Source organism: Anser anser, assembly GCF_964211835.1.
Source record: "Anser anser genome assembly, chromosome: 1".
NCBI classification, from domain to species: Eukaryota; Metazoa; Chordata; class Aves; order Anseriformes; family Anatidae; genus Anser; species Anser anser.
The window spans coordinates 116,648,475-116,661,443 of record NC_139720.1 but is presented as its reverse complement, the minus strand read 5'-3'; the positions used below and the strand labels follow the sequence as shown (position 1 = coordinate 116,661,443).

Genomic DNA, 12,969 nt, shown 5'->3' with positions numbered 1-12,969 from the left:
TCCTGCCCCCATTTTTGATGTTTTATGGGTTCTGAGCTGTTAGGCAAAATCAGCTTTCTCTGCTATTTCTCACATCCTCCGTTTCTGACTGCTGTCTTTATCAGCCACTCTCGATTCCATTTTTTTTTTTTAAAGTGATTCTCAAACTGCCCTACTCTCCCCTGCAGGCTAGACTGACCAGAAATGGCACTGTTGCACTTTCAGAGCCAGCCCATCTTCCTCCCTCCCTGTCCCTCCCTGTCCCACCCTCTGGTCACCACTATCAGGGCTGCGGCCGGTCCTGGCCTCCTTCTGGCACTGGTCATCATGCCCGTAGGTATGCAGGAGACAGACCTGCAAGGGAATGGGCTCCCACATGCACCAACTGGCTTATTAATTTTGAGCATTGCTGATGGGGTTGTCTTGGTTAAAGGGTTTTGTTCAATCCTCTGTATGTTTCAGAGAGGAGCTCTGAGCAGCACCAGAAGGATTCTGCAGCTTGTTTTGCAGGTACAGGCCAGGGTTCTCCTTTCTCCTATTGTAGAGATTTAGGTTCTCCTATTTTCTCGTGAATCAGCGTAATAACATCTTTAACCCACTGGAAAACCCACTGGGAAATAATGCATTGAAAACAGGTTTCATGTTTATGTAATGACTTATACCAGCATGTCCCACTGGCAGTACAATTCTACGGATTAAGACAACACAATAAAGGATGTATAAAAATAGATTAAACTGAATTTCATTCAAATCTCAGCTGTATAGAGTATGTTTGGAAATAATTTTGATGAAGAGAAAAATGGGACATACTGTAAAAGTATGCACTGATCCTTGCTGAATCACACAATGTTTAAGCCTGTGAGCAGCAGCTGTAGGGAAAGCCAGTGAAGAGAGCAGCTATGTCACTGTACCTCCTAAATAAGAGCCATTTGCTGGCAAATCATCTTGCTGTGTTGCCCACCATGGGCAACTTAGTGTCCCATCCAGGCAGGAGGCTGTTAACAGAGGGTAGAGCTGCAGGTCAAGGCACATGTCCTGGAAGAGAAAGGGCAGACACTTCTGTAACCTTGTTTTGAGAGAGGAGATGGCCCCACTTCATTATGCCACAATGCCCAGGAGAGACTAGAGGGTGAAGCACATCATCTCTGCTTCTCCAGGTTTCTCCTACCCTCTGCTGAGCAGAGTGAGGAAGCCTCCATTTCCTCAATTTTACTGCATCCCTAATGCAGGTAAATCCAGCCCTGGCAGCTGAGGTAGGTGGTGCTTCCTTGCTGATGTGCTCTGTAAGAAAAATGTGGAAAAGGAGTGCTCACACTTTGAGTGGGCCACACTTTGGTCCACATAACAGGAAGCAGCAGGGAATTTTTCCTTCACTTCTTTGACAAAGTACCTCCGGTTATTCAGTAAGCGCGGTGTTCCAGAGCAAGGTTATTTGGCATTGAAAAAGTAGAAGATATCACCCCATGGCAGATTTGACCTATCTAGGGAGGTGAATGAGAGAAGATAACCTGGCCGTGCATTGAAATCATCAACAGCTGGAGACCCCTCAGAGTAGAAGAGGACCTGGCTTTCCCAGCAATTGCATGGACTGGAAACGGACAAAAGCTCAATGCTAAAAGCCTTGCTTGTATTGCTTTTCCTAGAGACGATAAGAATTCATTTTTTCGGCCTTTCACCCCAAGTTTCTTGCAGTAATGTGGCTTGTGGAGGCAGCACTGTTTTGTATAAGGGTGCATTTTACTTCATCTCCATTACATGCTTTTGAAGCAAATTTCAGGGTTGTCCCCAGCTATTGCATTTTGCCTCATGTCACAGAGGAGACTTGGAGCATCCTTTCTGGATTGCTTTGGAGCAAGAGAAAGCCAGCAGATGTGCTCCGAGATCGTACCTCATATACCACAGCCACCTGCAGGTACATGGTCCTTGAGAGCAAACAAGATCATCTGAAGCAACCTCCTCCTCCTTCCCATGGACTGTGCAAAGAGTATTTTGACCCACAGATCTGCCCCTGTTGGTGCATGCCAAGGGAGGCAGGCATGGCCTAGGTGAGCTGGAGAACCATGATGAAAAACAGATGGGCTCTGTGGTCCCAGGGACAGGAGAACCCAGGTCCACCCGAGCAGGACCACCAGCTGTGCCAGCCCTTGGGTGACTCTGCTCCCCAGCCCTGCCTGTCAGACTGAGTTATCTGCTGTAAAGCTGGCATGCCTGGCTGTAACATATTTGTACGTTCCTATATGTGATAACAAAGAACGCTGTGTTTTAAGTGAAGGGGTTAAAAGCCTGATCCTCCATGGCAGGAGAAAACAGTCTCAACAATAAATACTAGATTCCTTGGTGTTTGATACTGGCCGACTGCAAGCTAATTACCACTGATGCCTTCAATAGCAAAGACTTATGAGGAGTCACGCGGCTTTAAATGGGAAGAGAATGCCTACTTCCTATTCCTTCTGCGTGAGGCTTTGCATTGAACACGTCAGCTACAGAAACAAGTTCAGCAAGAAGTTATTTCCTGTTCTAGCTTTAACTTGCTGAGTAAATGCCCCTGTAGATGCACTGAGTACTGGCAGTGGGGATCCTGTCTCTAGGCCAGGATTTAATGGCTGGTTGCAGAAGTTGCTTTTTAACAGATAATGAATATCCAATGAAATAAGGTCCCCTGGGTCACAGATGCTAGGGCAGTGAGCGGGAGTGAGTGGGAGATCAGCCACAGATGCTGAACCCAGAGAGACGATGGGGCTCTGGCTGGGAAGCTGGTATATTTATACGAGTAAAAGTCAAAGCATCCCGATGTTTGCAGAGCTCTTCTGTGAGCGGGGGCGGTTTCTTGAAAGGCACTGAACAAAGCCATGGTTTGTTTCCCAAGAAGACTGCACAGAGCACAAATGAAGGCTGTAAGGTTCGCACTGAGAGAGACCGCTGTGTGCCATCACGTCTGAATGTAGGGAAACAACTTAACTCAGCAGGCCGGGGTGTTATTCTGGGAACAAGGAGACTTTAGTTAGGATTGTGCAGAAGAATTCTCTTCTCAACCAGGGCTTGGGTTTGCAGCCCCAGGAGGCTCTGATTTTAGGGCTCACTCTGCACTTTTTCTTTCTCTGCTCTCTTTAACTTCTCAGACATTTCTCATTGCCTTTCCCTTTGACTACTGTTGAAAGACGAAGTGAGGGAGTTTGCTTTTTTCCTTGCAGCATGACTAAGATGCTGCCACTATTGGAGGAAAGCCCTGTAATTTGTGTGCAGGGGTGTGACAGAGTGAGCCTGGATCCTGGCTCCCCTGATAGGCAGTGATGCTTTTATGCAAAGCAGAGCTCTGGGCAAGTATTGGCCACGTCATTTCGGGAGCAGCCTCCTCTCTCCTCCCTGTGCTTCTCTGTCTCATGCTCACTGGAGCTCATTTTCCACAACATTGCTTCCAGATTGCTCCTTAGAAAAAACCCTGAGGCAATCAAGTCATTCTTCACACAAATGTAGGGTAGATGAGTCAGCATACCAAGCCATAGGGGTTGCAAGGGACACCTGGAGATCACTGAGTCCACCCCCCCTGCTAAAAGCACATTCCCTACAGTAGGTTGAGCAGGAAAGTGTCCAGGCTGGTCTTGAATATCTCCAGAGAAGGAGACTCTGCAACCTCTCTGAGCAGCCTGTTCCAGTGCTCTGTCACCCTCACCGTGAAGAAGTTCTTACAACATGTTTGTGTGGAACTTCCTGTGATCCAGTTTTTGGCCATTGCCCTTTGTCCTGTTGCTGCACACCACTGAAAAGAGCCTGGCCCCATCCATTTGCCTCCCGCACTTTAGATATTTATAAATGTTGATCAGATCCCCTCTCAGTGTTCTCCAGGCTGAACAGATCCAGGTCTCTCAGCCTTTCCTCACAGGGAGGATGCTCCAGGCCCCGTATCATCTTTGTGGCTCTCTGCTGGACTCTTCCCAGGAGTTCCCTGTCTTTTTTGAACTGGGGACCCCAGAACTGGACACAGTACTCCAGGTGAGGCCTGACCAAGGCAGAGTAGAGGGGGGAGGATCACCTCCATTGACCTGCTGGCCACACTCCTTTTCATGCAGCCCAGGATGCCATTGGCCTTCTTGGCCACCAGGGCACACTGCTGGCTCATGGCCAACCTGTCGTCCACCCAGCTCCTTCTCAGAGCTGCTTTCTAGCGGGTCAGCCCGCAGTTATTCCTGCCCAGGTGCAAGACTCTACGTTTGCTCTTGTTGAACCTCATCAGGTTCCTCTCTGCCCAACTCTCCAGCCTGTCCAGGCCTTGCTGAAGATGTAGTTGCATGCAAAGCCCTGTAAGCCCATTTGCTGTTTCTATATGATTCACACACTTAAAAATACTGGAAAACCTGTGACCATGCTGGTGATCCTTGCAGAACGAACATAAGAACTTGGGCAGAAATGGTTACACACCACCCCACCCATACTGTGCATTTGGGGGAGGAGTGAGGAAAAGTCTAGACTGCTAATAAATCATGCTGGTGTTGGGATATTACAGTGAGTTGTCAGTACAGTGAGTCATTCACCAGGGGTGGGGTAGAATATGACGTCCATGCTGATGGCTTCATCCTTCTCTCATTTTTCTCTTTTCCTCCCTCTCTTCCTCCTTCTACTTAGGGTCATCTCTGTGCTCACTAGCACATATTTACACCTTTCTCTTTCTTCATTGGTACGTAGCTCCAAGTTACATCTGAATTTACAATATACGGTACCATTTACACATGTGAAATAGCATTTCCTTGTTCTCTTTACTTCACCTACAGCCAGTTATGTCCAGCTCCAGCTCTGAAAGTTTGTGTTATTTTTTTAACTGACTATTAGTGAGTTGGGGTTTCCAGTGCCAAGCCCATATCCCATCTCTTACCATCCTGCACCTGCACTCCTTGATGTCACAGTCCATTTCTTTGCTTCTTGAGTCCTCTGCTGTCTGTATTTCTCTACACTGCATTGCTGTTTTGGAGTTGCAGATATCATATTCTACTGTTTGTTACTGCTTTTTGTATAAAACCATGATTGTACCATGCAAAAATAAACAAGATTAAAACAAACTAGATATAGATACCTGATCAATTACAGAAACTGTTGTCATCGCTTAACCAAATAGACAGTCTACAGGCAGACCATAGAAATTTCAGATAGAACGGATCTGACAAACCCCAGTGCTGAGGCCTCACAAATGCAGCATAAAGTTTACAGCCTGTGGGTATTAATGACAATACCAACTAAAAAGCTACGTGATTACAGCATGTTGGAGTATCCTTCATCTTCTACATTTGTGGGGAGCAAAAGAAATTTGTGTTAGCCTGCTGTTGTTTATCCCACGAGACAGCTGAACAGCATTTGACCTCCCCCCCCCCACCTCATACACACACACAGTGGGATGGGGGAGTAAATTGAAAAGTGCAAGAAATTACGGATTGAGATAAAGACAGTTTAATAAGGAAAAATAAGGAAAGAAAAGGAGAAAAAAAAAGGCAAAAAGAGTAAGCAAAGGAAGTAGCAACTGATGCACAATGCAACTGCTCACCACTGGCTAAATGATGTCCAGCCAGTCCCCGAGTGACGGCAGCCCCCCAGCCAACTCCCCCCAGTTTCATTGCTGAGCATGATGCCACGTGGTGGGGGACATGCCCTTGGCCAGTTTGGGCCAGCTGTCCTGGCTGTGTCTCCCCCCTCCCCCCCCAGTTCTTAGTGCATTCCCTGCCTCCTTGCTGGCAAGGCAGTGCGAGAAGCTGAAGAGTCCTTGGCTCTGTGCAAGCACCTCTCAGCGACAACACTGGTGCGTTATTAGCATTATTCTCATTCCAAATACACAGAACAGCACCTTACCAGCTACTAGGAAGAAAATTAACTCTCTCCCAGCCAAAACCAGGACATAGCCTTAGACCCTCTCCTCCAGAAACACGTTTTCCTATGCCAGAACAGCTGCAGTCTCATTGTATTTGTGTTATGAAACTACACTTTCACTCTCCAAAAGCATCATATACTTTTACAACTACAACAATACCAATAAAGCAATGGTCAGTTTCCAGCAATATCTTATTCAGGCCTTCCCATATGCTCTGCTATGCAGCATAGTTTGAGCTCAGCAAACAACACACATGGAGATGTTTAATTTCACCTACTTGCAGTAACACCCCAAGCCCCAGGCTGTACCTACATGAACACCATCTTTGCAGACACATTTCTATTTTAGCACCATGCCTAGATTCCTTTGCAATTCCTCTGACCTGTTGCCCCCTCTAGCACCCAAGGCTTTTAGCTGCACATTTGTGTTGGCAAGGCACACAGCAACAGGGAGCAGCTAAGGAACACATTCCTGTTTGCTACCTCTGATTTTTGTTAAAAATCCAATTATTTGCCAGTAACCTGGAAAAAAATACTTACTGTGCTCATCAGCAAGCAATAAAACATTTAAAGAGCTGTGTGAAAAAAAGCAATAAATCTTAGGACAAACAAAAATACCTCAGCAAATAGCTCCATCTTGCCCACACTATTTCCTGCAGCAGATGGTAATCAGGGCTAAAATTTGTACCAGCTGGGGCAGCAGTGCTTCTGGATGTTTACAGGATTTTTCGGATGGAGTTATAGTAGGGTTGGTATCTTTCTTTCCTTCCTTCTTTCCTTCATGACAAAGAAGAGTTATAGGCATAAAAAGAGAACAAGAGAAAGGGACTAAAAGTATGATCGACAAGCAATTGAAACTAGGAAGGATTACTTATTGTTAGAACAATGCTTACCAAAAATTCCAAAAATTATCAAGAGGAGTGCCTGTTATTTGCTTTGGTTTTGAGAGCCATGCATCTCAAGGGCTGATTAAGGCTTCAGCAAACTGTTGAGCTATTGACAGGGTGGGGTGCTGTGTGCTATGGCTAGGAGTTTTGCTGCGCTGCAATGCCAGAAAGCAGGTGTGGAAGTTCAGGAGCTGGCTTGAAACTGGCTTTGGCAGCAGTTGAGCTGGAGCAGCTTCAGGACCACGGTGACAAGTCACAGATTGAAATACAGTAACTATATGGAAAACAAAGAGCAATCCCACAATCTTCTTTATGAGTGGAAAGAGACCATCAATATTAGGAAGATTTTGAAGGGAAGAATAAAACATCTCTCAAGAACCTCCTGGTCTAGATCATTTGTGATAAGCCATGGAGCTTTTCTGCAATTTGTGTGAATGTTGGCCATGGCTAATGAAAACCGTGCTTGAGCTGGTTAAAGAAGCTAGCCTGCAGTTTTGCAGATGGGCCTATTTCCTCAAATGTCTTATTTTTTTTTTTTTTTTTTGCCTCTGCTTTTGGAAATCCTGACCCTTGTTACCCACTCAGTCCTACCTGAGAACAGGCTCCAACTGGTAGATTTACCTGCAAGTTCTTCTGTCTGCAGGAGAACATCAGTCCAATGACACCTGAACCCAGGTCTTGTGATCCAAGCCAGATGGTAAGGTCTCTGTTTTCTCACCTAACTTCTTCTTGCCAAACCCCAGTACCTCCCTTCATCCCAAAATGTCTGAGCTTCTTCCAGCTGCTCTGCTACCCTGACTCCATGCTCTACATAGTGTATTTCTTTCATAGGATTTTTCCTCAGTGTTTCCAGACAGTCTTCTCAAGGAAATTCAGCAGGGGTTCCTGGTAGAGTCGTCAATACAATTTACTGCTGAAGTGACTTTTCCTTAGGGTAGAAGGTTTCTTGTGGAAGGAGTAAGGGTACATAGAAGGAGAGTCCCTGCTCCTTTAAGGGTATCTGGTCAAGGGCCCTTTTCAAGGCAAGAAGGGATAATAACAAAAGGGAGGCAGTGATGCAACCAAATCTGGTCAGTCACACTCATTTATGAGAGCATGTGACAATGTAGGAATGTTTATTCCAGCACGGTCACCTGATGGAGGATTTCTAAGCTGGAAGAGAATCACAAGAAACAAACCTCCCAGCCACACTAATTGGTGGGCTAACAAGCTACAAGTACCACTTCCAGGAAGGATGAACCTTGCAACCGATAAGATTGTGAACCAAGAAGCCCACCCTCGGAGGGTGCAGAAATTGCAGAGCTCAGCAAACCCATAGGGGGTATGCAAGGGGAGCAGGAGGAACAAAATGTGTTGGGGGGAACAGGTAGAAAAGGGTATGAAAGGGCTAGTTGTGTGTAAAGTAAAGCTGGTCAGACTGTGGGTATGGGTGCCCCCAGCCTGTGGTGTCAGCTACTGGAGTGAGTGCGGTCCTAGCTTCAGCTACTGGGGTGAATAGCTATATCCTGCTCCCAGCTGTGGGGTGGGAGTGGTGTGTGTTCCCAAATCAGCTACTGTGGATTGGGACTGGCATGAGTGAAGCAAGACCAGATACTCAAGGTCTAATTCTGTCACTTTCAGTTCTTGCAGAGAATAAAATCTGATCGTGTAGCACAATAATGTTCAATGAGCGAGAATGGGAGGAAGACTGGAACTTAAGAGTCAGATGTGACTTCAAAGCATGTATAACCCTTTGGAAAGGCTTATATCAGGACTCAGTTCCTCTTTTCTAGGTACAAGTTGTCACAGACCTTCTGGCCTTGGGGAGAAGGTAGAAGTTCAGTCTCATTCCTGAAAACTCTCTGGTAGTAAATGTCCAAGAGATAGAAAGCAGCTATAGAAAGTATAACTTCATTAGATTTTTTTTTTCATAAGTACATGGCTGAAATGCATAGTGCTTTTGGCTGAAAGATAGCTACTAAAAATATTTATTTTTAACAAGACATGCATTGGAGACAGGGCAAGCCTAAAGCATTTATCTCTATGCTCTTGTCTTCGGAACAGGGAGATAATCACGTTAGAGCTCGTAGTGTGAAGTTTGTATTTGACTCTACATTTCCTGTGCTGTTCAATATCTCCAGGGATGGGGGGGGGACGGGACAAAATCACACCAAACAAACAAACAAACAAAGAAAAAAGCAACTGCAGCAGAGAAGTCAACTTGCTGTCACTCAGACAGTATTAAAAACACCCATCTTAATCCCCCGAATTCAAGTCATCCTTCAGCAATCCACTGGCAGCTAAGAAGAGATCAGAGATACGGCACTCATGTACTGCTTCCCACCATGCATAAGTAAAAGCATCGGCTCCTCTTTGCTCGTCTGAGTGGATTGCAGTCAGCACGAGTTTTGCTTTAAGCACAGCCTGCCAATGAAAGGGCATCTTTCACTGAATTACTTCTTCTTTATTTTTACCTCATTTTTCTTTTAAATATTCTGGAAACTTCCCAGTTGGCGATGGAAAGCATTATACAAAGAACCTAAAGCAACAGTTACCACTGAGAAACTGAAAGTGTTACCTATTATTTGATTACTGCCATCAAGCCGGATTGCAAGATCCACCAGGGATTTTTAAGAGGCACGTCAGGACCCTGAAACACTTTTCATTTTCTTAAACAGAAAGATAAAAAGGGCTTCTGTCCTGGCACTCCATTCTTTACAGGATTGCTTCTGTCATGTTTACACTGGAGGGAAAAGTGGGGATGGCAGCTACTTTTTCTAACTGTTTCCGTCCAGAAGTCTATCTAAATGCCCAGGGTATACGAAGGGCCTGTTTGGACGCTTCCAGTGAGGAATGCCGACCAACAGGCTGCTGCCTGTGGAGATGCTTGAAATGGGAGCCTGCTGCCGGCAAAGCACAGGGGGGGATCAGGCACGCTGCAGGCAGAGCTGCTGGCTCCCTTCCCAGCTGCAGGAGCACGGCCAGGTGGCAGCAGGCATCTATTCGGTGTGACAGCTCTGGGGACCCCACAGAGACGGGATCTGGAACGGCACTGCTGCCACCTGCTGTGCCGTTTTGCTTTCAAATACATAAACCCATCTCTGAGCAGTAAGGACTACTGCCTAAAGCTCACGTTTTCCCATTCTACGTGTGTACTATGGCTTAGAAAAGGCCTGGTTCCTCTGAAGGCTTTAATCCTGTTTGTTGGTGGTGACACCCTTCCTTTACTAACCACCCTGAGTATTATTTCATGAAGCATGATGAAGACCACAGCAGTTACCTGACTGAGAGGAGTGCAGCAACTTGCTTCCTACCTGCTGCTTGTGGTCAATGATGTTACCTGAATTCAACAGTGCTGTCCACTGCTGAAGTTTGCTTGTGGTCCACAGTATGTGACAGAGACGGTAAAGAGATCTGCACAAGGGATCCTATGCCCTATTGCCTCACCTTCAAATAAAACTAAATATTTTCCTGATTTTTGTCATCATGTTGAAATCCAAAGCTATTTAACATTTCCCCAGGTCACTTTTTCAGAATTACTGTTCCCTGAAAGTGCTTTTCACTCTAATTTAGAAGGCAGTTCTTTTAAATGTGCTCGTTGTGTGCAAAATTGAAATCCCATTTTCAAACCAGTTCTCTGCAAGATTGCTTTGATTGTAAGATTGTTCTGAAAAGTGATTGAAAAAGTGACATCGTTTTACTCAAGTGATCACTTCTCTGTGATTTATTGAGATCGGAGAGGTATCAAAGCTGTCGAGGCTCCTCCACCTACCATATGTAAACATTGGGGCAGGAGTGAAGGAAAACAAAGCCAACAGCTCCTCAGCACTGCACAGTATTACCTGTCTTTGTCTAGGTGACTCAACTGCATCTCTGAGAAAGTGAAAAGCCGATGGAGCATTTTGCAGGGACGTGTTGTGAAGAGCACTCTGGTAGTCAGCTTTGATTCAAACTGCCAGGATGCACCTCCTCCTGTTGTCCATTTGTAAAGAACGGAGCACTGTGAACTTGCCCCATAGGGATGGGCAAAGAAACCAACCCCTCTCAGTACAAACAAAGGCACTAAAAGCTTCCTTTGGAATTGTTAGGCAAGGTACACGCTGCCTGAAACGGCTCTTGCTCTGTAAATCAGTGGTAGCTTATATGCACTGCAGGTGTTTCTACCTAAATAGCTAAGAAATTAGCAGATACACAGTTAATAGAAACTAATTGTATTGCCAGCTGGGCAAAACATGTCTTGACACATTCCCCACAGACCCCCAAACAAGCAGTACCTGTGTGATCCGGATTCGATGGGCAGAGTGCTAATAATGCAAAGGACTGTGCTTGTAACTGGTGTCCCTGTTCTTAGGTACATCAGAGCAGTTGTCTAGTGGGTGGATGTGCAAAACCAAATATCCAGGGCCTTCTAACAAAGAAAGGTTGTTTGGGCAACAGGGGAACATCCTTATCATGACATTAAGAGAGGATTTCTTTGGGGGTGTTAAGGCTTGTAAGCAATCAGAGGAGCAGTAAAGCAAGATGCTGTTGAGGCTTGGTGATGGCAGAGCTTTGGTTGTATTTGGTATTTTGCTTTTTATCTCCAAAGGGTAGCAGCAGTACACTTTGTGACAATTGCTAAACAGACATTGATGTAAAATTTAATTGTAACTGACTTAATTGTGGGCTAGAGTAGAAGGCAATCACTGTCAAACTGCAGAGTCCCACGACTGTCTCAGAGCTCGGCATCCTGAGGTTCACCTACCATTATTACTATAATTACATTATATCAGGCATGTAACAAAGGGTGATTATGATGTAAAGGAATAGTTATGATGTAACTGTTCAGCCAGTAACATGAACACTTCCTGAACAAATTAATGATCATATGAAGGTGTACACTCAAGAAAATGAACATACACAAGCCATATGTATTAGCACAGATTTGTCTGATATGAATGCTGAAGTAAAATTGGTTAGATCACTTATCAGAAGCACAGGTGAGATATAATTTATCTGCCATGTTATAACATCCCTAGGAAGCATATACAGAGCACCTGCAGCCTACTGCTTTGAATCTCCTAAGGAATAAGCTCTGAAATATCTCTAGAGCTCCAGAAAGCTGCAAGTCTCGCATGCAAAGTAGATGCATCTGATATCTCTCCTTTCTCTCAGTAAAATCTAAGAAACAGATGCAGAGAACTTTTCTTAACTGATAACTAGCCTGCAACTGCTGGAAGATCTTGGGTTTCTCATCCAAATATCTAGGTTTCAAGAATGCTTCCAAATTTAGGATGTGGCACAACAGTTCGTTGCAAACAGTGCATTTACTGCTAGATATGTAAAATACCAAAATGAGGCCTTTGACCTATGAAATTTGTAGGATGAACAAGCAAAAGAACAAAAGAAGAATAATTTAAATGTATAAAAATATTGAAACAGCCATTTAAGTACTCATTTTTTTACTGACTAATCAGTAGCAATGTGATAAGGAACAACCCCATTGTGAGTCTGCCAAAGTCAAGTTGTGTTAAACTAATTTAGCTGCTTTCTTTGGCTGCGTCCCTGGGCTATGGAGCAGTTCTTAAACTGGCAGCAGAAAATCTAGCTTTACAAAGAAGCACACACAATCATCTAGGTTGGAAGCGACCTCCAAGATCACCTAGTCCAACCTCTGACCTAACACTAACAAGTCCTCCACTAAACCATATCACTAAGCTTAGGGACTGCAGGGGGAACTGCTACCAGAAAGCTGCTGGGAACACAGCAGTGAGTAGTGGCAGCTATGACAAGGGTAGAGATAGGGAGCACTGCTGCGAGGGCTTTAACCAGGCAACACAGAAAGCAAGAGCAGACAATCTCTGGCTGTTGGCAGCCACCTCCTCAGGTCGCCACCTCCTCAGGTCGCCACTTCAGATCTTCTCCTGCCCAAAGTCTAGAGTGCAGGACTATAGTACAGAGCTGTGAAGGCTGCCGTGGCCCATTTGAAGCACAGCATGTTAAGAAAGTTGCTGCTAAATGAACATTTCAATGATGAGAAGAATGTAAAGAAAGATTAAAACGCACCTGGTAGATTCAGTCCAGGAATGAGAGGATGAGACTGGCATAAAGAGAATGGTGTCAAGTTATTCTCTGTGCAATTGGCTTGGCCCATTTATGTTAATTCTGTATGTTCAGGAAATAGCTGTAAACAGTGAAATGCTACAGAAAGCAACTTCAACAGTTGAAAACAGTGAAATGCTACAAGAAGCAACTTGGCATCTGCTTTACGGGATGCTTCTGAACAACAGGTGGG

General features: G+C 45.1%; 1 protein-coding gene and 1 long non-coding RNA gene across 2 annotated transcripts in view; one reads left to right on the top strand and one right to left on the bottom strand.

Moving 5' to 3' along the window:
• The window catches only part of MX1 (MX dynamin like GTPase 1), a 27,676-nt gene extending 21,139 nt beyond the window's left edge, over window positions 1-6,537 (bottom strand). Inside the window, exon 1 of the mRNA XM_083820147.1 lies at window positions 6,448-6,537. The gene's annotated coding sequence lies outside the window, so the exon portion shown is untranslated. The remainder of the gene's footprint in view (window positions 1-6,447) is intronic.
• LOC310892411 lies at window positions 6,538-12,850 on the top strand. The gene is made up of 3 exons (XR_014578105.1): window positions 6,538-6,577; window positions 7,302-7,413; window positions 7,548-12,850. It is a non-coding gene; the product is annotated as an uncharacterized lncRNA (long non-coding RNA).
• The last annotated feature ends 119 nt before the right edge of the window (window positions 12,851-12,969 follow it).